The sequence below is a fragment of the Zea mays genome, chromosome 5 (assembly GCF_902167145.1).
Source record: "Zea mays cultivar B73 chromosome 5, Zm-B73-REFERENCE-NAM-5.0, whole genome shotgun sequence".
NCBI classification, from domain to species: Eukaryota; Viridiplantae; Streptophyta; class Magnoliopsida; order Poales; family Poaceae; genus Zea; species Zea mays.
The window spans coordinates 177,320,233-177,346,994 of NC_050100.1; the positions used below are offsets into that span (position 1 = coordinate 177,320,233).

The 26,762-nt window shown below is 46.2% G+C and overlaps 1 pseudogene; it reads right to left on the bottom strand.

The window, feature by feature from the left end:
- Positions 1 to 21,393: 21,393 nt before the first annotated feature.
- LOC111589490 (uncharacterized) lies at positions 21,394 to 21,553 on the bottom strand (annotated as a pseudogene).
- Between the last annotated feature and the right edge of the window lie 5,209 nt (positions 21,554 to 26,762).

The window sequence follows — 26,762 nt, forward strand, 5'->3', positions numbered from 1 at the left end:
TCCAATCATATCTAGCAAGCTCACTCTCCAAAGCTTCAATTCTTTGTCTCTTAGCTTTGAGGTCTCCTTCATGTGACATTTTAAGAATATTCCAAATGTCACGGGCATCTTCTCTTCCTTGAACTTTCTGGTATTCTTCCGGACAAAGACTTCCTTTTATTATGCTCAACGCTTGAGCATTGCGGTGAACTTCTTGCATCATTTCCGAAGTCATCTCTTCTCCTTGGGCGGGCTTGTACATACCTATATTGACAATCTCCCAAAGACTAGGATGCACATCGATTAAATGTGACTTCATCTTATCGACCCACTCGTCATAGTTCAACTCACTAAGAGTTGGTAACTTTCCAAGTGGGGCGGAAGAGAAGTTGGGGATAAAATTTCTAGAATAATCAAATTGAACTTTACTGAATTCGTTACCTTTACTTTTGGTAGATGATCCTTCGGTGTTGAGACTTACCTTGCTCATCACCTTCGACACCAAAAGTTCCACTAGGTCGTCATTGTATTCAATTTTTCCCTTTCCTTTATCTTCTTCGGCCTTTCTCCTTGATTCTTCTTCTTCTCTTTTCTTAGCATCTTCCTCTTTCATTTTTTGGAACATCTTCTCGGCAATCTTCATGGCGAGGTCGAGGACCTTGGGGTCTATTTCCTCGCCGGAAGATGTGATGGGGATTTCCTCGAGGAGAGGATCCACATGGTCCCTTTGAGTAGACATGATCGTTTCCTCACGCGGTTAAGCGTAAAACGAGGTACGAAGCTCCGATACCAATTGAAAGTAGCCTAGAGAGGGGGGTGAATAGGCTACACCTGAAAATTTTCACTAAAAACTTCGAGATAGGTCAAATTAAAGTTGCACTGGTGCAAACCGGTTCAGTTGATTTTGTTTACAACTGAACAAGTTTGAACCTGCTCAACTTAGATTAAATAATCAGTTAAACAAATATGACGAAGTAGTGAAATATTTTGCTAATGACTTGCCCTACAGAAAATCCACTCAAATAGATGAATATGAACCAACCAACAATTTAAGACACTTAACAAGAACGCACAAGAACACGCGATTTAACCCGAGGTTCGGCAACCACCACAATGGTGTCCTACTCCTCGTTAAGGAGCCCACAAAGGGTCGGGTCTTTTCCAACCCTAATCCTCCACAAGCCGACCACCAAGGTCAAGGCAATCTTTTCTCAAATTTGCTCAAAGAGCGGGTAATACAAACTTCTTGGGGTCGTCCACAAATTTGGAGACTCCCAAGCAACCTCTAACCGTCAAGGAACACAAGGCTCTAAGAGTAACAAATCCGCACAAGGTTAAGTTTGCAATGAGCTCAAGAACAAAGAGAATGGGAGAATCACGATGAAACTGACAGCGCGTTAGATCGACTTCACCTCACACCAAGGGTCCTACAAGCGATTGAAGGAGATGCGATTTCAGGTGTGAGATGTGAATTGAATGCCCTTGTTTGGAGTTTGGTGAGCTGAGAAATCATGGAGAGAGCAGAAGTAATGAAGAGAGAGAGTGTGGGGGGTATTTAAAGGATCCCCCAAAAGCTGGCAGCCATTGGGAGAAAAGAACCGAAAACCGATTGAACCGGTTTGTAAACCGGTTGAACCAGTTTCCACCAGGAAGATCTCGGTTCACTGATCTACTCATCCAGAGACTCGACCGGATTCAAAACCGGTTGAACCGGTTTCCAAAAAATATCTGCATACGACTTTTCTGACAGCTCTGACTGTCAGACTGGTCAGAGCAGAGGTGGCAGAGAAACAGTCCAGAAACTGGTTGAACCGGTTTTAGGTCCGGTTGAACCGGTTTTTGAAACTAAAGAGCAAGTTTTGTCAAATTTGAAGTGAACCAAGGTGGAACTTTTGTGGGGAGTAAGAGTGGTTTTTTAAAAGGCATTCATGATCTAGAAAAGTGTTCTCTAAGATGATTTTGAAGGAATTTGAATTGATCTCATTGCATAACCTACTTAACTTATTGCGGATCCCTCTTAATTGAACGGTGATTTCTATGACTCAAGAATTATAAAATGAATAGTGTCGTTGTTTCCAAGCACTTGGAGCACGCCATATGATGTAGATTTTAAATCCGCTGTGCTTTACATTTTTATACTCATAAGATCTGTGCTTCTCCTGTCTGTAGAATAACTGTGTACATGCTAGGAGCAAACTTGTTAGAATCTCTGTTTGTTTTGTCATTTAATCACCAAAACCCTCAATTAGGGTTGATTGCACTTACAGATGCCTAGTTTGCAAGGAAGCTCTTAGGTTCATTTGGTTGAAAAAGGGTGGCAAATATTCGTCCTTCGATAAACATCGACAATTTCTCCCTCCTGACCATCCATTCCGCCTAGACATCAAGAATTTTACGAAAGGTGTCGTAGTGACAAACCGCCCACCTGCAACGATGACTGGTGCCGAAATTCATCAACAGATAGATGGGCTCGTGGCCAATACAGAAGGTGGTTTTGTGGGATATGGTGAGTAGCATATGTGGACACATAAGTCTGGCTTGACTCGGCTCTCCTATTATGACGACCTGCTCCTTCCACACAACATTGACGTGATGCACACTGAAAAGAATGTTGCCGAGGCACTGTGCGCAACAATTATGGACATTCCTGATAAGTCAAAGGATAACGTGAAGGCAAGAGTGGATCTGGCAGCGTTATGTGATAGACCAAACCTAGAGATGAAGTCGCCAAGTGGCGGAAAGACGTGGAGAAGGCCTAAGGCCGATTTCGTCCTAAGCAGGGCCCAGAGGAAGGAAGTACTTCAGTGGATCAAGATGTTGATGTTCCCTGATGGGTATGCAGCTAACCTGAGTAGGGGGGTGAACTTATCTACTATGCGAGTCTTAGGAATGAAGAGTCATGACTTCCACATATGGATTGAACGGATTCTTCCTGCGATGGTTCGAGTCTACGTCCTTGAGCATGTCTGGCTAGCGCTTTCAGAGTTGAGTTATTTGTTCCGTCAGCTTTGTGCAAAAGAGTTATCTCGGACCGTAGTTGCAGACTTGGATAGATTGGCACCCGTGTTGTTGCGTAAGCTTGAGAAGATATTTCCACCCGGCTTCTTCAATCCAATGCAGCATTTGATTCTTCATCTCCCCTATGAGGCACGAATGGGGGGGCGTGCAGGGACGTTGGTGCTATCCAATCAGAAGATGTCTAAAGACTTCGAAAGAAATGTAGAAATAAATGCAAAATCGAGGCTTCCATTGCAGAGGCATACATTCTAGAGGAGGTCTCAAACTTCACAACAACTTATTATGGTGACAAACTGTCGAGTGTGCATAATCCTCCCCCTCGTTACAATGATGGCAACAATGAATCGAACCTTAGCATATTTCGAGGCCAACTAGAAAGCGCAAGTGGCTCGACCACCAAGACCCTGACACATGAAGAGTGGCGGCATATCATGCTATATGTATTGACCAACCTTGAAGAGGTGACACCATACATGGAACAATTTCTTCATGAATTCTGGCATCGATCAAGGGACCCCACTCCACAGGAATATGACACTCTTCTTAGAAAGGGTGCGAGAAATGGGTTGCCCGATTTCATTTCCTGGTTCAAACGTAAGGTACGCGCTTAGTTTTTAAAAGAGATACGTCTTTGAACTCAATTTAGCGTCTTTTAACTTGTGAATACTTGTAGGGCCAAAGAGATCCGTCTATGAGTGCCAAGTTGAGACAAGTAGCCAACGGCTTTGCTTATAGGTTCAAGAAATATTCTGGGTATGACGTCAATGGATACCATTTTCGCACAACAAACTACGACAAAAGTCGGCCCAATCGGAATGAAGTCTTTACGCCCGGCCTTGATGATGTCGATTATTTTGTACGAATTGAAGAAATATATGAGCTCAATTTTTATGGTTCCAAACCTCTTACTCCAGTGATATTCAAATGTCATTGGTTTGACCCTCAAGTGACGAGACAGACACATTCTAATCTTGGGATAGTCGAAATTTGACAAGATTCCACCTTACCAGGAGACGATGTCTATATCGTGGCCCAACAGGCCACACAAGTGTATTATCTCCTATATGCGTGCCAAACGAAAGAACATCTTAAGGGTTGGGATGTTGTGTATAAGGTATCGCCGCACGGGAGGTTACCTGTTCCTAACGATGAAGATTACAACTTAGACCCGGACACATATGATGGAGTGTTCTTCCAAGAAGATGGGCTAGAAGGGCGATTTGAGATAGACTTAATCGAAGCTATCAGAATGGACGTAGATATTGAAATGGTTGTTGATGAGGAGGATGATGAGGTGCAAAATGATAATGACTTAGTAATCCTTGAATGCAATGACATTAATGACGAGGTTGCGTCTTCCGATGGTGTTGAGATTGAAATGGTTGATAGTGATGATGAGAGTTATGATCCGGCTAACCCCGACACATATGAAGATTACTTTTAATCGATGTAATGCTATATGACTTTTTATTTCACACCTGTTTTTAAATACATCTTTTTATATGTGCTTATTAGTTTACTCTTAATTACAGGTTTTTGGATAAATATGGTCGGCAGTAATTGGCTGAGGAGGAGGAGGGGGAGGAGGAGTAGGACGGCGGACGAGGCAGAGCAGGCAGCGCAGCAGGACGACCTTGTCCAGCAGCAGGCGGCGCCTCAGGACGACAACGAGCAGCAGCAGGACGATGACAACCAGCAGCAGGACGCCTCAGGTTCTGGCGCCTTAGGTTCGAGGAGCATCTACCTGCGAGGTCCTGCGAGTCTCCCTCAGCGTCCCATACTTCGGGACAGGCGACCGCTAATTCGGCCGGATGGGGAGAGGTATGTAACTTTATGTTCTTCATTCTTGTTCATATTATGTGTTCAAAATCATAATATAAACTAATACTTTTTATTTATCACTTGGACAGGTCTTGGACGGTTGTGGATTATGCTGGGGATCATCATCGCCTCCCCAATGGCATCCTCGGCCTGCTGTGCAGGGAACACTTCCCTGGACTGGTTGAGTACGCCGGAGTGACGGGCCCATCCTACACCTTCGACCACTACGCCGTCGCCCCCGATGCAGTAGACCGGGACGGCCAGGAATTCAATAACAAGGTGGAGCGGGTGAAACAAGAGTTGTGGGTAAGTCTTAGTATAATGTAAAATATGTCGCATTCGTTGCAAATTCTTGAAATAATGTATGGATACATCGTTTTTGTATGCAGGATTTCTTCAAATGCGAGACTGGATACGAGGCTAGGGCGGATGTGGTGGCCACCACGAGCTATAAGAAGCTCGTCGTGGACATGCACTATGAGGCCCGAATCCAGGCCATCGTCAGCTACCACGGCTCCGTCCTTGGGGAGAGGGCGTCCAAGCAGCAAGCCCGAACCATGTCGTTGACCAGGGAGCAGTACATGCAGGTAAAGTCATGCATGTTTGGTACCAGTGCTCCATGCATGAATTTTATTTTATCTTCTGATATGCACTTTACGTGTTTACTTTGTAGATGATTCCATATTGGTGCGCCGCACATCCTCTGTGCTGGGAGCAGATGGTGGATAGGTGGTGTTCGGCTGAGTGGGACGAGGCACACAACGCTAGCCGGGAACGGCGTATGATGATGCAAGGTTCCTCCCACCACCAAGGCAGCCGGAGCCTGGGCCAATATGCAGAAGCATGGGTACGCCCTCTTTTTTATTTAGGTATATAGCACTGGATTAGATATTATATCTAACTATCTCGTTGGTTTTCTTGCAGTCGGCGTCACATGGTGGCCGGCCTTGCTCCACCTTCTCGGCCTATGCTATGGCCAATAAGGGCAAGGCGACGTCCGACGTCACCTACAACCCGGATGACGGGCCCGAGGCCTACACTAACCCCGCCGTATACAACCGCCTTCATGACTATATGAGAGCACCTAGAGGGGGGTGAATAGGTGATCCTGGGAAACTTAAAACTTAAGCCACAAAACTTGGTTAAGTATTAGCAGAATAATCGCCAAGTGGCTAGAGAGAAGTCTCAACAAAACACAATAACCACAAAGATATCAATCACAGAGATGGCACGGTGGTTATCCCATGGTTCGGCCAAGACCAACGCTTGCCTATTCCACGTTGTGGCGTCCCAACGGACGAGGGTTGCAATCAACCCCTCTCAAGCGGTCCAAAGACCCACTTGAATACCACGGTGTTTTTCTTTGCTTTTCTTAATCCCGTTTGCGAGGAATCTCCACAACTTGGAGCCTCTCGCCCTTACACTTGAAGTTCACAAAGAAGCACGGAGCAAGGGAGGGATTAGCAACTCACACAAGACACAAAGATCACAGCAAATACGCACACACAGAACCCAGACTTAAGCTCAAATGGCTAGCACACTAGAACGGAGCTCAAATCACTAGAATGTTGAACAGGTGCGCAAGAATGATGTGTGAGTGATCAATAGTGCTCAAAGGATGCTTGGTGTACTCCTCCATGCGCCTAGGGGTCCCTTTTATAGCCCCAAGGTAGCTAGGAGCCGTTGAGAGCAATCTGGGAAGGCAAATCTTGCCTTCTGTCGACTGGCGCACCGGACAGTCCGGTGCACACCGGACACTGTCCGGTGCCCAATTTCTTTCCTTAACTGGCGCAGCCGACCGTCGGCAGCCAGAGAGCCGTTGGCGCACCGGACAGTCCGGTGCCCCCTTCTAGTCGTTGCCTCAGCCACGTGTCCCGCGCAGATCGCGCGGCCGACTGTTGGCCCGGCCGACCGTTGGTTCACCGGACAGTCCGGTGCACACCGGACAGTCCGGTGAATTATAGCCGTACGTCGCCGGTGAATTCCTGAGAGCGGCCAGTTCGCTCAAGCCAGCCTGGCACACCGGACACTGTCCGGTGCACCACCGGACAGTCCGGTGCTCCCAGACTGAGCAGAGTCTTGGCTGCTCGAGCCAAGATAGTTCCAATTCGATTTTTCCTGTTTCCAGCACTTAGACACAACACATTAGTCCATAAAATGATGTACTAAGTCTAGAAACATACCTTTTGACATGATTTGCACTTTGTCCACCACATTGCATAGATAAACACAAAAACACTTGCGTTGGCACTCAATCACCAAAATACTTAGAAATGGCCCACAGGCACATTTCCCTTTCAATCTCCCCCTTTTTGGTGATTTATGCCAACATAACATAAAGCAAGTAGAACAAGTGCAAAATCAGTTCAAATAAAACTCAAATTTGTTTTTGAATCAGATTTGGCATATATGGATCACTCTTTGCCACCACTTGGTTTGTTTTTGCAAATCAAACTCAAATTTCTATCTCTAAGTCAAATACACATGTTAAGACATAAAGAGAGTCATTCCAAAAGAAATTGATTCAAGATTTCAAAAACTCCTCTTTTTCCCATAATCAACATTTCTCCCCACTTCTCCCCACAAGAAGCCAATTTTGACGAGAGAGACAATAAAAGAGTTTTGACAAACAAAAGCTCTCTATTCTACTATTTTCAAAATCTCTCAAGTGGTAGCTGATCCATTTATCGCTTTGGCCTTTATTTTCTCCCCCTTTGGCATCAAGCACCAAAATGGGATTAATCTTGGCCCAAGAACCCCATTGCCTCACCAAAATCTTCAATAAGAATAGGCAATAAAGGTACATGAGATGAACTTGGAATAAGTTACCCTCTCATCGGAGTGCAGTGGAAGTCTTTCATGGTCCAAGTCCACCTTTTTCCTTTCAATCCTTCTTTGAGACTAAATCAGCAAGCTCAAGCACATGGTTAGTCTCAAAGGGTCAAGTTGTAGCACAGCTCCCCCTAAATATGTGCATCACTTGCAAAAGGACCTGTGGGTCCGGGGAGTGTTTGTACAACTTGAGCACCATAAGTGAGCAACGAAATGCATAAGGAACATGATCAAGGGCATAAACACATGTATGCTATAATTCAATCCACGTTCCGCGAATCTAAGACATTTAGCTCACTACACAGCTTGCAAAAGGTCTTCTCATCTAAAGGCTTGGTAAAGATATCGGCTAGCTGGTTCTCGGTGCTAACATGAAACACTTCGATATCTCCCTTTTGCTGGTGGTCTCTCAAAAAGTGATGCCGGATGTCAATGTGCTTTATGCGGCTGTGTTCAACAGGATTTTCCGCCATGCGGATAGCACTCTCATTATCACATAGGAGTGGGACTTTGCTCAGATTGTAGCCAAAGTCCCTGAGGGTTTGCCTCATCCAAAGTAGTTGCGCGCAACACTGTCCTGCGGCAACATACTCGGCCTCAGCGGTGGATAGGGCAACAGAGATTTGTTTCTTAGAATTCCATGACACCAGGGACCTTCCTAAGAATTGGCACGTCCCTGATGTACTCTTCCTATCGACCTTGCATCCAGCATAGTCGGAATCTGAATATCCAATCAGATCAAAGGTAGACCCCTTTGGATACCAGAGCCCGAAGCAAGGCGTAGCAACTAAATATCTAAGGATTCGCTTCACTGCCACTAAGTGACACTCCTTAGGATCGGATTGAAATCTAGCACACATGCATACGCTCAGCATAATATCCGGTCTACTAGCACATAAATAAAGTAAAGACCCTATCATTGACCGGTATGCCTTTTGATCAACGGACTTACCTCCTTTGTTGAGGTCGGTGTGTCCGTCGGTCCCCATCGGAGTCTTTGCGGGCTTGGCGTCCTTCATCCCAAACCGCTTCAGCAAGTCTTGCGTGTACTTTGTTTGAGAGATGAAGGTGCCGTCCTTGAGTTGCTTCACTTGGAACCCAAGGAAGTAGTTCAGTTCGCCCATCATCGACATCTCGAATTTCTGCGTCATCACCCTGCTAAACTCTTCACAAGATTTTTTATTAGTAGAACCAAATATTATGTCATCGACATAAATTTGGCACACAAAAAGATCACCATCACAAGTCTTAGTGAAAAGAGTTGGATCGGCTTTCCCAACCTTGAAAGCATTAGCAATTAGAAAGTCTCTAAGGCATTCATACCATGCTCTTGGGGCTTGCTTAAGTCCATAGAGCGCCTTAGAGAGCTTACACACGTGGTCGGGGTACCGTTCATCCTCGAAGCCAGGGGGTTGCTCTACGTACACCTCCTCCTTGATTGGCCCGTTGAGGAAAGCGCTCTTCACATCCATTTGGAACAACCTGAAAGAATGGTGAGCGGCATGTGCTAGCAAAATACGAATGGACTCTAGCCTAGCCACAGGAGCAAAAGTCTCCTCAAAGTCCAAACCTGCGACTTGGGCATAACCTTTTGCCACAAGTCGAGCCTTGTTTCTTGTCACCACTCTGTGCTCGTCTTGTTTGTTGCGGAACACCCACTTGGTTCCCACAACATTTTGTTTAGGACGAGGCACCAGTGTCCAAACTTCATTCCTCTTGAAGTTGTTGAGCTCCTCTTGCATGGCCAATACCCAGTCCGGATCTAGCAAGGCCTCCTCTACCCTGAAAGGCTCAATAGAAGAGACAAAGGAGTAATGCTCACAAAAATTAACTAATCGAGACCGAGTAGTTACTCCCTTGCTAATGTCACCCAAAATCTGGTCGACGGGATGATCCCTTTGAATCATCGCTCGGACTTGAGTTGGAGGTGCCGGTTGTGCTTCTTCCTCCATTACTTGATCATCTTGTGCTCCCCCTTGATCACATGCCTCCTGTTCATCATCTTGAGTTGGGGGATGCACCATTGTTGAGGAAGAAGGTTGATCTTGCTCCTTTTGTTCCTGTGGTCGTATATCTCCAATCACCATGGTTCATATAGCGGTCGTCGGAACATCTTCTTCATCTACATCATCAAGATCAACAACTTGCTCTCTTGGAGAGCCATTAGTCTCATCAAATACAACGTCGCTAGAGACTTCAACCAAACCCGATGATTTGTTGAAGACCCTATACGCCTTTGTATTTGAATCATAACCTAACAACAACCCTTCTACAGCTTTGGGAGCAAACTTAGAATTTCTACCCTTCTTCACTAGAATGTAGCATTTGCTCCCAAATACACGAAAGTAAGATACATTGGGTTTGTTACCGGTTAGTAGCTCATACGACGTCTTCTTGAGGAGGCAGTGAAGGTAGACCCTGTTGATGGTGTGGCAAGCCGTGTTTACGGCTTCTGACCAAAAGCACTCGGGGGTCTTGAACTCTCCAAGCATCGTCCTCGCCATATCGATTAGCGTCCTGTTCTTCCTCTCTACCACACCATTTTGCTGTGGTGTGTAGGGAGCGGAGAACTCGTGCTTGATCCCTTCCTCCTCAAGGTACTCCTCTACTTGTAGGTTCTTGAACTCGGACCCATTGTCGCTCCTTATCTTTTTCACCTTGAGCTCAAACTCGTTTTGAGCTCTCCTTAGGAAGCGCTTGAGGGTCCCTTGGGTTTCAGACTTATCCTGCAAAAAGAATACCCAAGTGAAGCGGGAAAAGTCATCAACAATAACTAAACCATACTTACTTCCCCCTATGCTTAGATAGGCGACGGGTCTGAAGAGGTCCATATGTAGCAGCTCCAGGGGTCTTGATGTGGTCATCACATTCTTGTTGTGATGTGCTCCTCCCACTTGTTTACCTGCCTGACAAGCTGCACAAGGTCTATCTTTTTCGAATTGCACATTAGTTAATCTTATCACGTGTTCTCCCTTTAGAAGCTTGTGAAGGTTCTTCATCCCCACATGTGCTAAGCGGCGATGCCACAGCCAGCCCATGCTAGTCTTAGCAATTAAGCATGCATCTAGACCGGCCTCCTCTTTTGCAAAATCAACTAAATAAAGTTTGCCGTCTAATACACCCTTAAAAGCTAGTGAACCATCACTTCTTCTAAAGACAGACACATCTATATTTGTAAATAGACAATTATATCTCATATTGCATAATTGACTAACAGATAGCAAGTTATATCCAAGAGACTCAACTAAAAACACATTAGAGATAGAGTGCTCATTTGAAATAGCAATTTTACCTAAGCCTTTTACCTTGCCTTGATTCCCATCACCGAATATTATTGAATCTTGGGAATCCTTGTTTTTGACGTAGGAGGTGAACATCTTCTTCTCCCCCGTCATATGGTTTGTGCATCCGCTGTCGATAATCCAGCTTGAACCCCCGGATGCATAAACCTGCAAGGCAAATTTAGGCTTGGGACTTAGGTACCCAACTCTTGTTGGGTCCTACAAGGTTAGTCACGATTGTCTTAGGGACCCAAATGCAAGTTTTATCACCCTTGCATTTTGCCCTTAATTTCCTAGCAACTATTTTCCTATCCTTTCTACAAATAGCAAAGGAAGCATTTAAAGCATGATAAATTGTAGAAGGACCATCCATAACTTTCCTAGCAATATGAACAATATTCTTTCTAGGCACATGATGAACATAACTCCTAGACATATCTCTATCATGCAAATAAGAAGAACTAGAAGCAAACATAGCATAAGAATCATAGGCATGTGCATCAAAAGCATTACAACTCCTATGAGACTGTCTTCTATCATTGTACATAAAAGCATGGTTCTTTTTAGTACTACTTGCCATAGGAGCCTTCCCTTTCTCCTTGGCGGAGATGGGAGCCTTATGGTTTGTTAAGTTTTTGGCTTCCCTCTTGAAGCCAAGTCCATCCTTAATAGAGGGGTGTCTACCAACCGTGTAGGCATCCCTAGCAAATTTTAGTTTATCAAAATTACTCTTGCTAGTCTTAAGTTGGGCATTAAGACTAGCCACCTCATCACTTAATTTAGAAATTGAGGCTAGGTGTTTGCTACAAGCATTAATATCAAAGTCTTTGCACCTATTGCAAGTTTCAACAATTTCTACACAAGATGTTGATTTACTAGCTATTTCTAACTTAGCATTCAAATCATCATTAATGCTCCTTAAGTTAGAAATTGTCTCATGGCAAGAAGATAATTCACAAGAAAGCATTTCATTTCTTTTAACTTCTAGAGCATGAGATTTTTGTGCTTCTACAAATTTGTCATGTTCTTCATACAACAAATCCTCTTGCTTTTCTAAAAGCCTATTCTTATCATTCAAGGCATCAATCAATTCATTAATTTTATCTACCTTGGCTCTATCTAGGCCCTTAAATAAACATGAATAATCTATTTCATCCTCATCACTAGATTCGTCCTCACTTGAAGAAGCATAAGTAGAGTTTTGAGTACATACCTTCTTCTCCCTTGCCATAAGGCATGTGTGACGCTCGTTGGGGAAGAGGGATGACTTGTTGAAGGCGGTGGCGGCGAGTCCTTCATTGTCGGAGTCGGAAGAGGAGCAATCTGAATCCCACTCCTTGCCTAGATGCGCCTCGCCCTTTGCCTTCTTGTAGTTCTTCTTCTTCTCCCTCTTGTTCCCTTGATCCTGATCACTATCATTGTCGGGACAGTTAGCAATAAAATGACCAAGCTTACCACATTTGAAGCATGAGCGCTTCCCTTTTGTCTTGGTCTTGCTTGGCTGCCCCTTGCGACCTTTTAGCGCCGTCTTGAATCTCTTGATGATGAGAGCCATCTCTTCATCGTTAAGTCCGGCCGCCTCAATTTGTGCCACCTTGCTAGGTAGCGTCTCCTTGCTTCTTGTTGCCTTGAGAGCAAGAGGTTGAAGCTCATTGATTGGACCATTCAATGTGTCGTCCACGTATCTTGCTTCCTTGATCATCATTCGCCCGCTCACGAACTTTCCAAGTATCTCCTCGGGCGTCATCTTGGTGTACCTAGGATTCTCACGAATATTGTTCACAAGATGAGGATCAAGGACAGTAAAAGACCTTAGCATTAGGCGGACGACGTCGTGGTCCGTCCATCGCGTGCTTCCATAGCTTCTTATCTTGTTGACAAGGGTCTTGAGCCGGTTGTACGTTTGAGTTGGCTCTTCTCCCCTTATCATAGCGAATTTCCCGAGTTCGCCTTCCACCAACTCCATCTTGGTGAGCATTGTGACATCATTCCCCTCATGAGAGACCTTGAGGGTGTCCCAAATTTGCTTGGCGTTATCCAAGCCGCTCACTTTGTGGTATTCATCCCTGCACAAGGAAGCTAGAAGAACAGTAGTAGCTTGTGCATTTTTATGAATTTGCTCATTGATAAACATGGGACTATCCGTACTATCAAAGTGCATTCCACTCTCTGTAGGATCTAGGACACCGGCTAGAGGGGGGTGAATAGACGGTTTTGACTAAAAACAACAATACTAAGTAAATTTAATCAATACAACAAGAGGAATAAATTTACTAGTGTCAATAAGTAAACAATGTATGAAAGACAACTACGGAGATTGAATACTTGAAGAACAATAAGCACAACACTAATCAATTGCAAGGCAATAAGTAATGCTAGAAGGAATAGACACCGAAATTTATCCCGTGGTATCGGTGATTTGCCGATCACCCCTAATCCACGTTGAGGTGGACTTCAAGCTCTCACTTGCTCCTCTATCAAGACACGACTTGATCTTTGAGCCAAGTGGACAAGAAATCACTCAATACCTCGATTCCACTAATGTCACCTTTGCCGCTCCGGCGAGGTAGGCGCGAACCCCTCACAATCAACACCGCGGCTTCTCCACAATCTTCTTGGAGAGCTCGACGGAGACAATCACCCGAGCCGTCTAGGAGGCGGCAACCTCCAAGAGTAACAAGCCAACGACGCTTGCTCGGTGTACCACCTAGTGCCTCAAGAATCACCAAATGATGCAAATGCACTAGGAACCCTCAATCTCTCACTAGAATGCAATCTCAAGCAAAGAGTGTGAGAGTGTGAGTTGGAGGATCACAAGTGAGCTCAATGTGTGCAAGGAATGGCCAAGAGAGCTCTCTCACACGAGCTACCCTTCTATTTATAGCCCCCCATCTAAAATCAACCGTTATGTGCAAAAGGGGGCAATTCTGCGCACACGCGGACGGTCCGCGCCCTAGGGCCGGACGGTCCGCCGTACATCATAACGGCTATAATGACCATTGAAACATGTCAGAGCTGACCCAAAAGGTGGGTCCGGACAGTCCGCCCTTCAAGGCCGGACCGTCCGCGACCTGGCAAATTCAAACACCCGAGCCTCGGATCAAACGGAGTTAACACACGCGGACCGTCCGGCTATAAATCCCAGACGGTCCGTGACCTGAGACTGTACTGTCCGGACTGGTCCCCCGGACAGTCCGTAGTACAAATCTATAAAAACACACAGTCCCTGACCAAAAACGATTTTGACACTTGCGGACCGTCCGCCCCTCACAGGCGGACCGTCCGCCTATAATTCAGGGACTGGCCCGAAGCCACCCTTCTCTGGTCATGACTGCGGACGGTCCGGCCCTAAGGCCCGGACGGTCCGCAGTGCAATAGAACACAATGTCAACACAAATGGTCAGACTTCGGACCCCTCTGGTGGATCGCGGACGGTCCGCCCCTAAGGCCCGGACAGTCCGCGCGTCCATGACTTCGCAATTTTTCAAACATGCTTTTGAAGGAACTTTTGACTCGCGAAATGAAACGCTATTAGTCCTCATGCAAATGCAACTACTTGATGCTCTATGAGGCACTAAGTTTTACACAGATCTGAGTCATTGACCCCTCTTAATAGTACGGCTATCTAGCCTACTAATCCGGTCAGGTATCTTCTCTAAACTCCTCAAGACCGGCAAAAGTGAAACCTATATTATACCTTTCCCTTCATCTGATCCACAACCAATGCGTATGATTCTTCAACATTTCCTGTTCTATGTGGTCCAACCCTGCATTCTTATTTCTCCAAGAATCGTTAGTCCACAAACAGTTGTCATTAATTACCAAAACATTACCAAAGGGGCCTAGATGATTCACACTCTCTACAATCTCCCATATACTAGGATGGAGAGAGAACAAGTGACTACGCATTTTGTGACTCCAAAATCCGTAGTCCTCTCCATCAAAATGAGGAGGTTTACCAAGTGGAATAGATAATAAATGAGCATTTGCACTTTGAGGAATACGAGAGTAATCAAAAGAAAAGTTCGAATTGACCATTTTTTTCTCGTAGTCGTCGTCGTCCTTTTGGGAAGAGGAAGATTCATCGCTGTCGTAGTAGACGATCTCCTTGATGCGCCTTGTCTTCTTCTTCTTCTTCTTCCCGTCTTTGCGCTTGTGGCTCGAGCCCGAGTCGGTAGGCTTGTCATCCTTCGGCTCGTTGAAGATAGACTCCTTCTCGTTGTTGTTGACCACCATCCCCTTTCCCTTAGGATCCATCTCTTCGGGCGATTAGTCCCTTCTTGAAGAGAACGGCTCTGATACCAATTGAGAGCACCTAGAGGGGGGGTGAATAGGTGATCCTGGGAAACTTAAAACTTAAGCCACAAAACTTGGTTAAGTATTAGCACAATAATCGCCAAGTGGCTAGAGAGAAGTCTCAACAAAACACAATAACCACAAAGATATCAATCACAGAGATGGCACGGTGGTTATCCCATGGTTCGGCCAAGACCAACGCTTGCCTATTCCACGTTGTGGCGTCCCAACGGACGAGGGTTGCAATCAACCCCTCTCAAGCGGTCCAAAGACCCACTTGAATACCACGGTGTTTTTCTTTGCTTTTCTTAATCCCGTTTGCGAGGAATCTCCACAACTTGGAGCCTCTCGCCCTTACACTTGAAGTTCACAAAGAAGCACGGAGCAAGGGAGGGATTAGCAACTCACACAAGACACAAAGATCACAGCAAATACGCACACACAGAACCCAGACTTAAGCTCAAATGGCTAGCACACTAGAACGGAGCTCAAATCACTAGAATGTTGAACAGGTGCGCAAGAATGATGTGTGAGTGATCAATAGTGCTCAAAGGATGCTTGGTGTACTCCTCCATGCGCCTAGGGGTCCCTTTTATAGCCCCAAGGCAGCTAGGAGCCGTTGAGAGCAATCTGGGAAGGCAAATCTTGCCTTCTGTCGACTGGCGCACCGGACAGTCCGGTGCCCGATTTCTTTCCTTAACTGGCGCAGCCGACCGTTGGCAGCCAGAGAGCCGTTGGCGCACCGGACATGTCCGGTGCACACCGGACAGTCCGGTGCCCCCTTCTAGCCGTTGCCTCGGCCACGTGTCCCGCGCAGATCGCGCGGCCGACTGTTGGCCCGGCCGACCGTTGGTTCACCGGACAGTCCGGTGCACACCGGACAGTCCGGTGAATTATAGCCGTACGTCGCCGGTGAATTCCCGAGAGCGGCCAGTTCGCTCAAGCCAGCCTGGCACACCGGACACTGTCCGGTGCACCACCGGACAGTCCGGTGCTCCTAGACTGAGCAGAGTCTTGGCTGCTCGAGCCAAGACAGTTCCAATTCAATTTTTCCTGTTTCCAGCACTTAGACACAACACATTAATCCATAAAATGATGTACTAAGTCTAGAAACATACCTTTTGACATGATTTGCACTTTGTCCACCACATTGCATAGATAAACACAAAAACACTTGCGTTGGCACTCAATCACCAAAATACTTAGAAATGGCCCACACGCACATTTCCCTTTCACTATACCGCCATGGCGCAGGAGGTCCACGGCCCAGACTATGATCCGAGCACCGAGCTGATCGACCCCGATGTGCTCATGAGGGTCAGAGGAGGCAAGAGACATGGGCGGTACTAGATTGCCGACGGGGCAATCGACTCGTCCTCCACTCCCACTCTGTCTCAGGTGAGAGCAAGGAGCACAGGCTCAAGTCCAGCCATACAACCTCGGCACGACAGCTCACAGCATCGCATACAGCAACTCGAGGTTAGTGCTTTTGTAACTCGTCCTTTCTTGAGTTATATACCTTCTCTTTGAGTTACTATAACGTTGGCTTGTAATATTACAGACCCAACTAGAAGAAGAGAGGAGGGAACGTCAAGAGATGAGGCGAGGATAATGGCGGAGCGGGCGGTGGCTGATCAGAGGATGGCAGAGATGTTCCAGTACATGCAGAGCCTTGGCATCGCACAGGGCATCGCTCCGCCACCTCCATTGTTCCCTCCAGTTGACCCTGCTCTCTTCCATACTCCTGTGAGTATCAAAATTGTAGTTACATGCTGGTAATGCATCTGGTATAACACATGCAATCTCTTCTCTGTGCAGGGTCAATCTGGGGCGGCATCCAACAACCCTCCGGAAGGGTTCAGCCCAACGCAGCACCAGTCGAACCGCCCACCTCCATGAGTGTTATGTTTTCAGTGTTTAGACTTCAGGACTTGTGTTGAATACATATGTTTGTGTTGGATACTTATGTCAGAGCTTGAGACGTATGAGACTTATGTTTGTGTTGGATACTTGTGTTGAACACTTATGTTTGTGATGGATATTTATGTTTGTGATGGATATTTATGTTTGTGATGATATATGTGATGTATATATGTGATATATGTGATGTATATGTGATATATTTTGTTTGTTTGGATGGAATATAAAAAATCAAATAAAAAAGGTGTATACTGGTCACTTTGCCGAGTGTTATACTCGGCAAAGAGGGTCTTTGCCGAGTGTCAGGGCCATAGCACTCGGCAAAGAACCAAGACCTGGGCACCGGTATAGGTTCTTTGCCGAGTGTAGTGGCTCTGACACTCGGCAAAGAACCACGCTTTGCCGAGTGCCATACAAGGCACTCGACAAAGTACCTGACAGGGGGACCCCTCTGGCGGAGTCTTTGTCGAGTGTCCCAGGTGGCACTCGGCAAAGATGGATTCTTTGCCGAGTGTTGTCGATCAGACACTCGGCAAAGGTAATTCCTTTGCTGAGTGTCACCCGGGACACTTGGCAAAGGCTCCGTCTCCATCAACCGTCACCGTAACGGCTGCTTTTCTTTGTCGAGTGCTCCTAGCACTCGGCAAACCTCTTTGCCGAGTGCCCGAGAAAAAGTACTCGGCAAAGACGGCTTTGCCGATGCACTGTATGTCGAGCCCTCTTTGCCGAGTGCGACACTCGGCAAAGAGTTTGCCGAGTGTTTTTAAAGCTTTGCCGAGTGCTTCAGGCACTCGGCAAAGCCTGCGATTCCGGTAGTGTCTAATTAGTTTTATAACTACACTATGTTTAATATCTGTAATTATCATTCAAACATTCGATGTGACATGGGACTAAATTTTAATTGGGTGGCACCAGCAAACACCCCTCTTAGGGTTTGTTTAGTTGCGTCTGGATCAAAGGTGATTAAATCCTCTTCTATTCAATTTTGACTAGGGAGAGATTTAATCTCATCCAATCCCCTTCAATTCAGACGCAACCGAACAAGCCCTTAGGTCTTGTTTGGATACTATTGTATTCACTTCATTACACATGTATTGAGGTGGATTAGAGTGGAACTTAAACTAATTTATACCCTAATTCACTTCAATATATGTGGATCCAGGTAAATAAGAGAATCTAAACAAGGTCTTAGGGGCTTCTTCGTTTAGAAGTGGATTGAATTTGATTAGAGAGGATTAAATCCCTTACTAGTCAAAATTGAATAGAAGGAGATTGTTGGAGCGAAGGGTACCTCGACCGGTATTGGAATCGAGGTCTTCGACTAGAGGTGCCGAAGGCATCGAAGCGAAGGGCTGCATCGTTTAAAAGGGGACTCCTTGTAGCTTCGCGAAGGCGTCCCCACAGGCTCGGGCAGTTCTGAACAACGATAGTCTCAACAAGGTCGAAGACCCGGCTTCATAGAGCGAAGGGTGACACGTGCGGGCGAAGGGTGTCGTGCGTGGGCGAAGGCCGCGCCACCCTACGACGGGGCCCAGGCCGTGTCCCAACTGTCATTTGGGCCCATTTGTAAGACCCACCTTGGGGTAGGATCTATATCATATTTAATTAGATTGTACATAACATCGCTGTAATGACCCCATAAGGGGGAATATTTCGGAGCTGTAGCAGGTAACCGGGGGTATAACAGTGCTTAGGTGGGCACACCCACCTACTCGGTTACCTATAAATACCCCCGCACTGTACATGGATGTGACACACTTAACAAGAAGTTACAGTTCCCTGCTTACTGTTTTGTTGTGCACATGTGTTCCCCCCTCTCAAGTGTTTGGGCCCGTCTGACCACGTGCCAGTCAGTCCCAACATTTGGCGCCCACTGTTCGTGCTACGACAAAACAAACCCATGATGGCCCTCAAGAAAGCAACTTCCAAGGCCACCATCCCTCTAGACGCGATGCGAAGGCGGCCCTCACTGAGACAAAAAGGCAAGACAACCCTTGTCGGCGATGCCCCTCAAGATGCACCCGAAAACGACAGAGCAATCAACAGCAAGCGTCCTCGAACTGAGAACCCACCCACCCTCGAAGGCACCATTCACACGTGTAGTTATAAGGGCCTCCCTCAGAACCCCCCCCCCCCCGCCAGGTTTCACCCCCCCGGAGGCTGATGGCATTATCGAGAACGACGAGGTCCTGGGCATCTTAGCTGAAGACCAGCTACAGTTACGAGAAATTCGCATAAAAAACAATCATATGCAAAAACAGAAAGAGATACTCGCAGCCAAGAGGCAGTGCACCAACATGCAAGCCAAAGTAAGGCAGATGATCCTATAAGAAGAGCAGAAAGCCAGAGAGCTGGAGCAGCAAATCGCAAAAATGCAGGGCAAAGAGCGTGGTTAACTCCAGGTGTATAACATCGCAAACCAGCAACAACCAGGAGAGAACCCCCTCGTCGTCAAGGTATCCCCAGTAACAAGGCCGCGGTGGCAACGCGACCAGGAGCAGAGGCAGGGACCTAGGCTCTCAGCAACTGATAAGATTCTACCGTGTATTTCATGGCGAAGACTCAGCGCACCCAACTAGGGACTGCCCCAAGACCAAGGCAACAAAGGACCGAATGGCTAGGGCCTGCCCGACAGACAACCAAAGACTCATCGCTCATACCTATCAACCGCAACAGTACCACCAACATCAATATCAAAACGAGCACCCATACTACCCCAGCAGCAAAACCCCAATCTCTTTCCACAGCAACAATGCCTTCAACACCAAGAAAGGTTAGCTCTGCCACCGCCACCACCACAACATCCAAATCAACACCAACCACCCCACCACCAAAGCAAGAAGACTTCGCCAATCCACCCTTCAGGGGAGTGATTCATAAGATCACCGGAGGGTCCAACTCGGACTTCGATAACAAACGACAAAAAGGATCTCTACCGAAGGGTTAACCATGTCATAGTCACAAGACCCATCGTTCAGACGAAGTGGTCTCATGTACCATTAACCTTCGACGCAAGAGACGTCGACCTTCGCAGCGTGCCCCACACCACCCGGACACACTCGTCATTAGTTGCAACGTGGCAGACTGGGAGCTGCACAAGGTACTTGTTGACAATGGGAGCTAAGCCGACATCATCTTCCTGCATGCCTTCGACCAAATGGGCATCAACCACAACCTACTTCAGCAAGTTGACAACCCATTCTATGGTTTTGTAGGAAAGGGGACATTTCCACTTGGCAAGATAGTGCTCCCCCTTTCCATCGGCACAAACCCCAATGCAAGATCAGAGCGTGTGACCTTCGACATAGTCGACATGGTTTATCCATACAACGCCATAATGGGGAGAAGGTCCATCAACAAACTTGAAGCAGTAATCCACAGTCTTTACTCGTGCCTAAAAATCCTACAGCCTCTTCGCGCAATAACAATTTATGGGACCAACAGACTGCTTGCAACATCGAAAGAGACTTCGTCCTAGGACAGCGCAATGTCCACTTCCTTATATTTTAGGATGAAGGCCACGTTGTTCCGCGCCTCAGGAAAGGAGCACCAACCAAAGCCCAAATTCAAAGCACCGACCAGGCCAAAAAGTCCCTCTAGACGCCTCAATACCAAATCAGACACTGTTAATCAGCGAAGACCTCACCCAAGTTAGAGAGGCAAAGCTGTTATCTTGCCTAACTTGCAATAATGATGTCTTCACTTGGTCGGCCCTAGACCCCATCAGCGCCAGCCGTTCAATCGAGCATGGTCTAAGAATAGACCCTTCGATCTGGCCAAATAAGCAAAAACTCCGTAAATGTCGGACGAGAAAACCGAAGCAACCATGGCCGAAGTCCATAGACTGCTCGAAGCTAAGTTTATTGAACTAGTTGGCTGCCCCACTGGCTCACCAACGTAGTCATGGTCAAGAAGAAAAGTGGCAAGTGGCGAATGTGCATAGATTTCACTAGCCTTAATAAAGCATGCCCCAAAGACAACTCCCCTTCCTAGAATAGACAAGATTGTCGATTTGGCGGTAGGCTGCCAAGTCATGTCACTCCTAGATTGTTTATCAGGATACTACCAGATATTATAATGATTATTTATGTATAATACCACTAATTTTTATTAGAAGTATTCATATATAAATAATTATTCAATAATAATAAAATTGTCTTCTCACATTAAAGTTAACATTTATATCCAACTAGTCTAATACCTGTGTGTTGTGATGGTACCTAACTATATTTGATGATATTGACTGGGTGACTAAGCGACACTTGAGAGTCTTAATGAACCATCCACATAAAAACACCCATAATAAATGAATTTAATGTCAAAGTGAACATATTGTTCATATACCAGATATTGAACTCGTAAAACAAATATTACTCTTGATCTTAGCCAAAAGACCGAAAATTGAGTTGAAAAGGAGCCCCTATGCTCGAATTAAATTATAGCCAATGTTTTGGCTTAGGACTTGGGAACGAGAAGATGGTGTAGATCTAATGCCCCAACCAAAATTATCATTGAGATTCCATAGTTAACACATGCAAATTCATTTATGGTGATGGATTAACAATTTTCTCCAACTGTAGCGACACATAGAAAAGCACAAGTGCACCAACAAGACAATTCCTAAAATACCAAATACAGCAAGTTTATCCTCTAGTGCTTAACATGCTTACCGACATACATACTTGCTCTTGCCTTTAGAGTATCATATCAAACAATAAAAATGTAACTACCTCTGCATAGATCAGAAACATACGTCAAACCCAAGTATCTCAGTGACCCGCTTCGCAATCCAGGGTTTCATCACGTCCAACTTGAGCTTTGACGTATCCACTTACCAAGCATAAAATTGTTGGATCAAAGAAAGCCCTTGCAGACAATAACTATATATCCCTAAAGTATTGTGCGCTCATTACAACCAAATTGAGAAACAAATGGTATGAGTGAAAGAACAAACTGTCCAGATGGTCAAGCATGGACGCGAACTTCTATGTCTTGAGCAACTTCGTTGGCTTATTTAAGATGCTTGTGTCCTGGTTAGTGGACATCCCCTGCGAAAAACAGGACAATTAGAGTGGTCTCTACCAACAACTGTGACTAGACGAAGCGCACACTAGGTAGATCTACTGTTGATGCCACGTCGCCCATGGGATGGGAGGAGCGGAGCAGAACTCGTGGCGGAGCGGAAGACGAGTAAGCTAGGAGACAGGCTCCCGGTCCCTTTTGGTGACGAGGAGGTTTGGAGTTGGCTGGACTCGATGCAACTTTTATCACCTAGTGGGCATCCTTATCCAGAGGCGAGCGCCCTAATCCTTCTCGTCGGTGGCGATGCAACGACAAAAGAAGCGGGCGGAGGTTGTTGCGAAATGGACGAGGTTGTTGCTAGAGCGACAGCTACGAGAACACTGTTGTGCGAACAAATAGGATAGAGATGAGATATGATCTGGTACCGTGGGTTGATTTTGAAGAAATACAAGGGGTTCTTTATAAAAAGATGACGCGAGACGACCGTTGAAACTAGTGTTTTAATATATTAGAGATGTCAATTAAATACGATTTATATTTTGAGGGCAAAATAGAATCATAAACTTAGGGGGTGTTTGGAAGCAATGTTTTTTTGTTTTGAGGTAAAACAATGATATTGAAGAATACTGTAGTATTTGACTATTTTCTACCAAGAGTTGTTTGGCCATATTGTAAAAAACTTTGTTTTGAATACTATGGTATTGTAGATACCATGATATTTTGGAGTATTTGAAACTCTACTACAACCCAAAGTTTCTGTCTATGACTAGCCTTGGACATATATACTAAATATCATAGGTTGAGATACTTTTTCTCTAAACACGTATTGCTAAGAATAATAAAAAATACTTTGGTTGTGTCATGACATCTTAAAACCGTAGTATTCCAAAATAATGATTTTAAAATACTTTGCTTTCAAACACGCCCTTAAGACGACACATATATGGCTTATTATTAGTACGTCGACTTAGGCTATCTCCAGCTCTTTACTCATCCTCGTACCTATATTTAAGCTCAACTCTATAAACAATATAGTCTACAGTGCAAAACGGTGTTGTTAGTGGTCATATGAGTAAACTGTTGGACACAGTCTTAAACTATTTTCAATATATCGTGCATATGGTTGTGCAAAGCACTGTTTTATACTGAATATTGCACTATTTTTAGAATGTAGTTTAAAATAAGTGAAGTTTGAATTAAAAGATAAGAAATGATGATCAAGCTGTTGGAGACAACCTTATGCCAACAAAAACTAAACTGAACTGAAAAGCACTAGTCGCCAAGTTAGAAGCCACATACTGATTAGTGATTACGGAGCACATCTCGATGAATTAGAAGCCACGTATATTAATCAACGACGTAACTCATACGGCCCAAATGAGAGAGAACATTTATAAAGCAAAGGACACGTTCATTTCTCAGCACCAGGATCGGGTCCATTATCGTAAAAAAACAGGATCGGGTCCAGTCAGTTATACATATTCACGGAAATTGGGGTCAGTACTTCAGAACATATGAGATCCACGAATAGTCAGAAACTAGAGCAATCCAAGATATGAAAATGACGCCATCCTCCATGCATAGGTAGATCGTTATTGACAACAATGTCCAGCTATGCACTGACAATATTTACAGAAAATGAAGCATCTGGGTCAAAGTTTTCCGACAAGAAGCATCTTGATAAAACCCTAAACATAAATGTAAACTGAAGTTGTGGTGTAGTATTATACAGACTATTACAACTTGGAACTAATGCTAGGTAGCTAGCCTAACGACGTTTCAATAATTTTCCCTACAAATGAGATTAATATTACTGTCTCCTGTTCCAAGAAAAGAATCCATCAGGACATGTACAACCCACATAAATACTCCATATCTTAAGGGGTATTAAGAGGGTAAGTATAAAAAAATATAAGAGATGGTCTCTTAATGAATGAACGTCTCTAACACGGTTCTTTAAGTCTAGATACGTTTTACTCGTATAACCCACATAAATGAGTCGTATTTTGAGAAGTTGTAGTGAATAAGATACAAGACTTAGATACATTGGATTGTATAAAGAGGTTTCTTAGATGTATATAATACTTAGAGAACCACAACATAGTATCTAGATTGTACATAACCTCAGCCGAAATCTCCAACCTCACCGGCTCTACCACCGGCCCTGACCATCGACAAGGAGGCCTTCGGCATCGGATGCTACAACATCAACTTGAGGGGAGTTTGACCTCATCCTCGACATCGAATTTCTACTTACCCTAGGCCCCGTATTCTAGGATTTCAGGGCCCTGCGCATGTCCTTCAGTCGGAGCGACCGACTCGTCCAGTGGTCGGGCTCCACTCTCGACATGGAGCTAGCGCCGGCCTGGTCACCCACGCACTGACCGGCGCACTCGAGCACCCACTCCTAGACTGACTCCTACAATAGTTCGAATCGGTCTTTCGGGAACCTGAGAGGCTCCCCCCGTTCGTCGCTAGTCGTAGTACGTCTGTACCGGTACCCGCAGTTGCAGAAGGAGGAACTCGAGCGCTAGTGCGCGGACCAAGCTGGATCTACGCTATCGCTACCACCAAGTACGGATGCACCCTGACGACATCGCCAAAATGGCGTTCCATACCCACGTCGGCCAATACGAGTTCCTGGTGATACCATTTGCCCTCGCCAACGCACCAGCAACCTTCTAGGCCTTGATGAACGACGTGCTACGGCCCTACCTTCGAGGGTTCGTGCTTGTGTTTTTTGATGACATCCTCATCTACAACACCACCTAGGCCGAGCATCTCCAGCACCTCAGTGTCGTCCTCCACGCCCTCCGGTCACACTACCTCCACCTCAAGCGCTCAAGTGTTCATTTGGGGCGACCTCGGCGACCTACCTCGGGCACGTGATCTCGGCGACCGACATTGCCATGGACGCCAACAAGATCGCAACAATCGTCTCTTGGCTGACGGCGCGATCTACGCATGGCCTCTGTGACTTCCTCGACATCGCGGGCTACTACCGAAAATTCATATTGGACTTCGACGTAGCCGCATCACCACTAACACGCCTCCTGCGATACAAAGCGTTCTCTTAGGACGACGACGCCAAGGCGGCCTTCCAGACGCTGAAAAGCGCCTTGACCACAAGCCCTATTCTGTAGATGCCGGACTTAGACAAACCGTTCATGGTCGACTGCGATGCATTGGGCGTGGGGTTCGGCGCAATGTACACCAAGTCGCTAGACCCCTCACTTTCGTCAGTCGACCGTTCGTAGCTCGCCATCTCAAGCTGGCAGCATACGAGCAAGAGCTGATCGACCTGGTGCTAGTTGTACGATACTGGGGCCCCTATCTGTGGGGACGTACCTTCATCGTCCGCACCGACCACTACAACATCAAGTACTTCTTGGACCAGTGCCTCTCCACGGTGCCACAACATTAGTGGATCAACAAGCTCTTCGGGTACGACTTCACCGTGAAATATCGTCCGAAGAAGTTGAACAATGTGGCAGATGTTCTCTCCCTCCGTGACACCGAGCTTCTACCAACGGCCCTAGGCGACGACCGACTAGGGGACGACGTCAGGGCAGCAGCCTGTGCCGTCTTCGGTCCGTCGTTTGCCCTCAACAATGACATTCTGAAAGGGCAATGTGCCCTTGGGCCATTTCTAAGTATTTTGGTGATTGAGTGCCAACGCAAGTGCTTTTGTGTTGATCTATGCAATGTGGTGGACAAAGTGCAAATCATGTCAAAAGGTATGTTTCTCAGACTTAGTACATTGTTTTAGAGACTAATGTATTGTGTCTAAGTGCTGGAAACAGGAAAAGAACAATTGGAAATGTCTTGGCTCGAGCAGCCAAGACTCTGCTCAGTCTGGGAGCACCGGACAGTGTCCGGTGCGCCAGGCTGGCTCGTGCGAACTCGCTGCTCTCGAGATTTCATCGGCGGCGTACGGCTATAATTCACCGGACCGTCCGGTGTGCACCGGACTGTCCGGTGAGCCAACGGTCGGTCGCGCGATCTGCGCGGGACACGTGGCCGAGCCAATGGCTAGAAGGGGGCACTGGACTGTCCGGTGTGCACCGGACATGTCCGATGCGCCAACGGCTCTCAGGCTGCCAACGGTCGGCTTCGCCATTTAAGGAAAGAAATCCGCACCGGACAGTGTCCGGTGTGCACCGGACTGTCCGGTGCGCCAGGCGACAGAAGGCAAGATTTGCCTTCCTGGAATGCTCTCAACGGCTCCTAGCTGCCTTGGGGCTATAAAAGGGACCCCTAGGCGCATGGAGGAGAAAACCAAGCATTCTCTAAGCATTCCTAAGCACTAAGACATCGATTCCGCGCTTTTGATTCCTTGCGATAGCAATTAGAGCTCTAGTTGAGTTGTGAACTCATTGAGTTGTGTTGTGAGCTCTTGTTGCGACTTGTGTGCGTGGTGTTGCTGTGATTTCTTGTCTTGAGTGTGTTGCTTATCCCTCCCTTACTCCGTGCTTCTTTGTGAACTTTAAGTGTAAGGGCGAGAGGCTCCAAAGTGTGGAGATTCCTCGCAAACGGGATATAGTAAAGCAAGCAAAACACCGTGGTATTCAAGTGGGTCTTTGGACCGCTTGA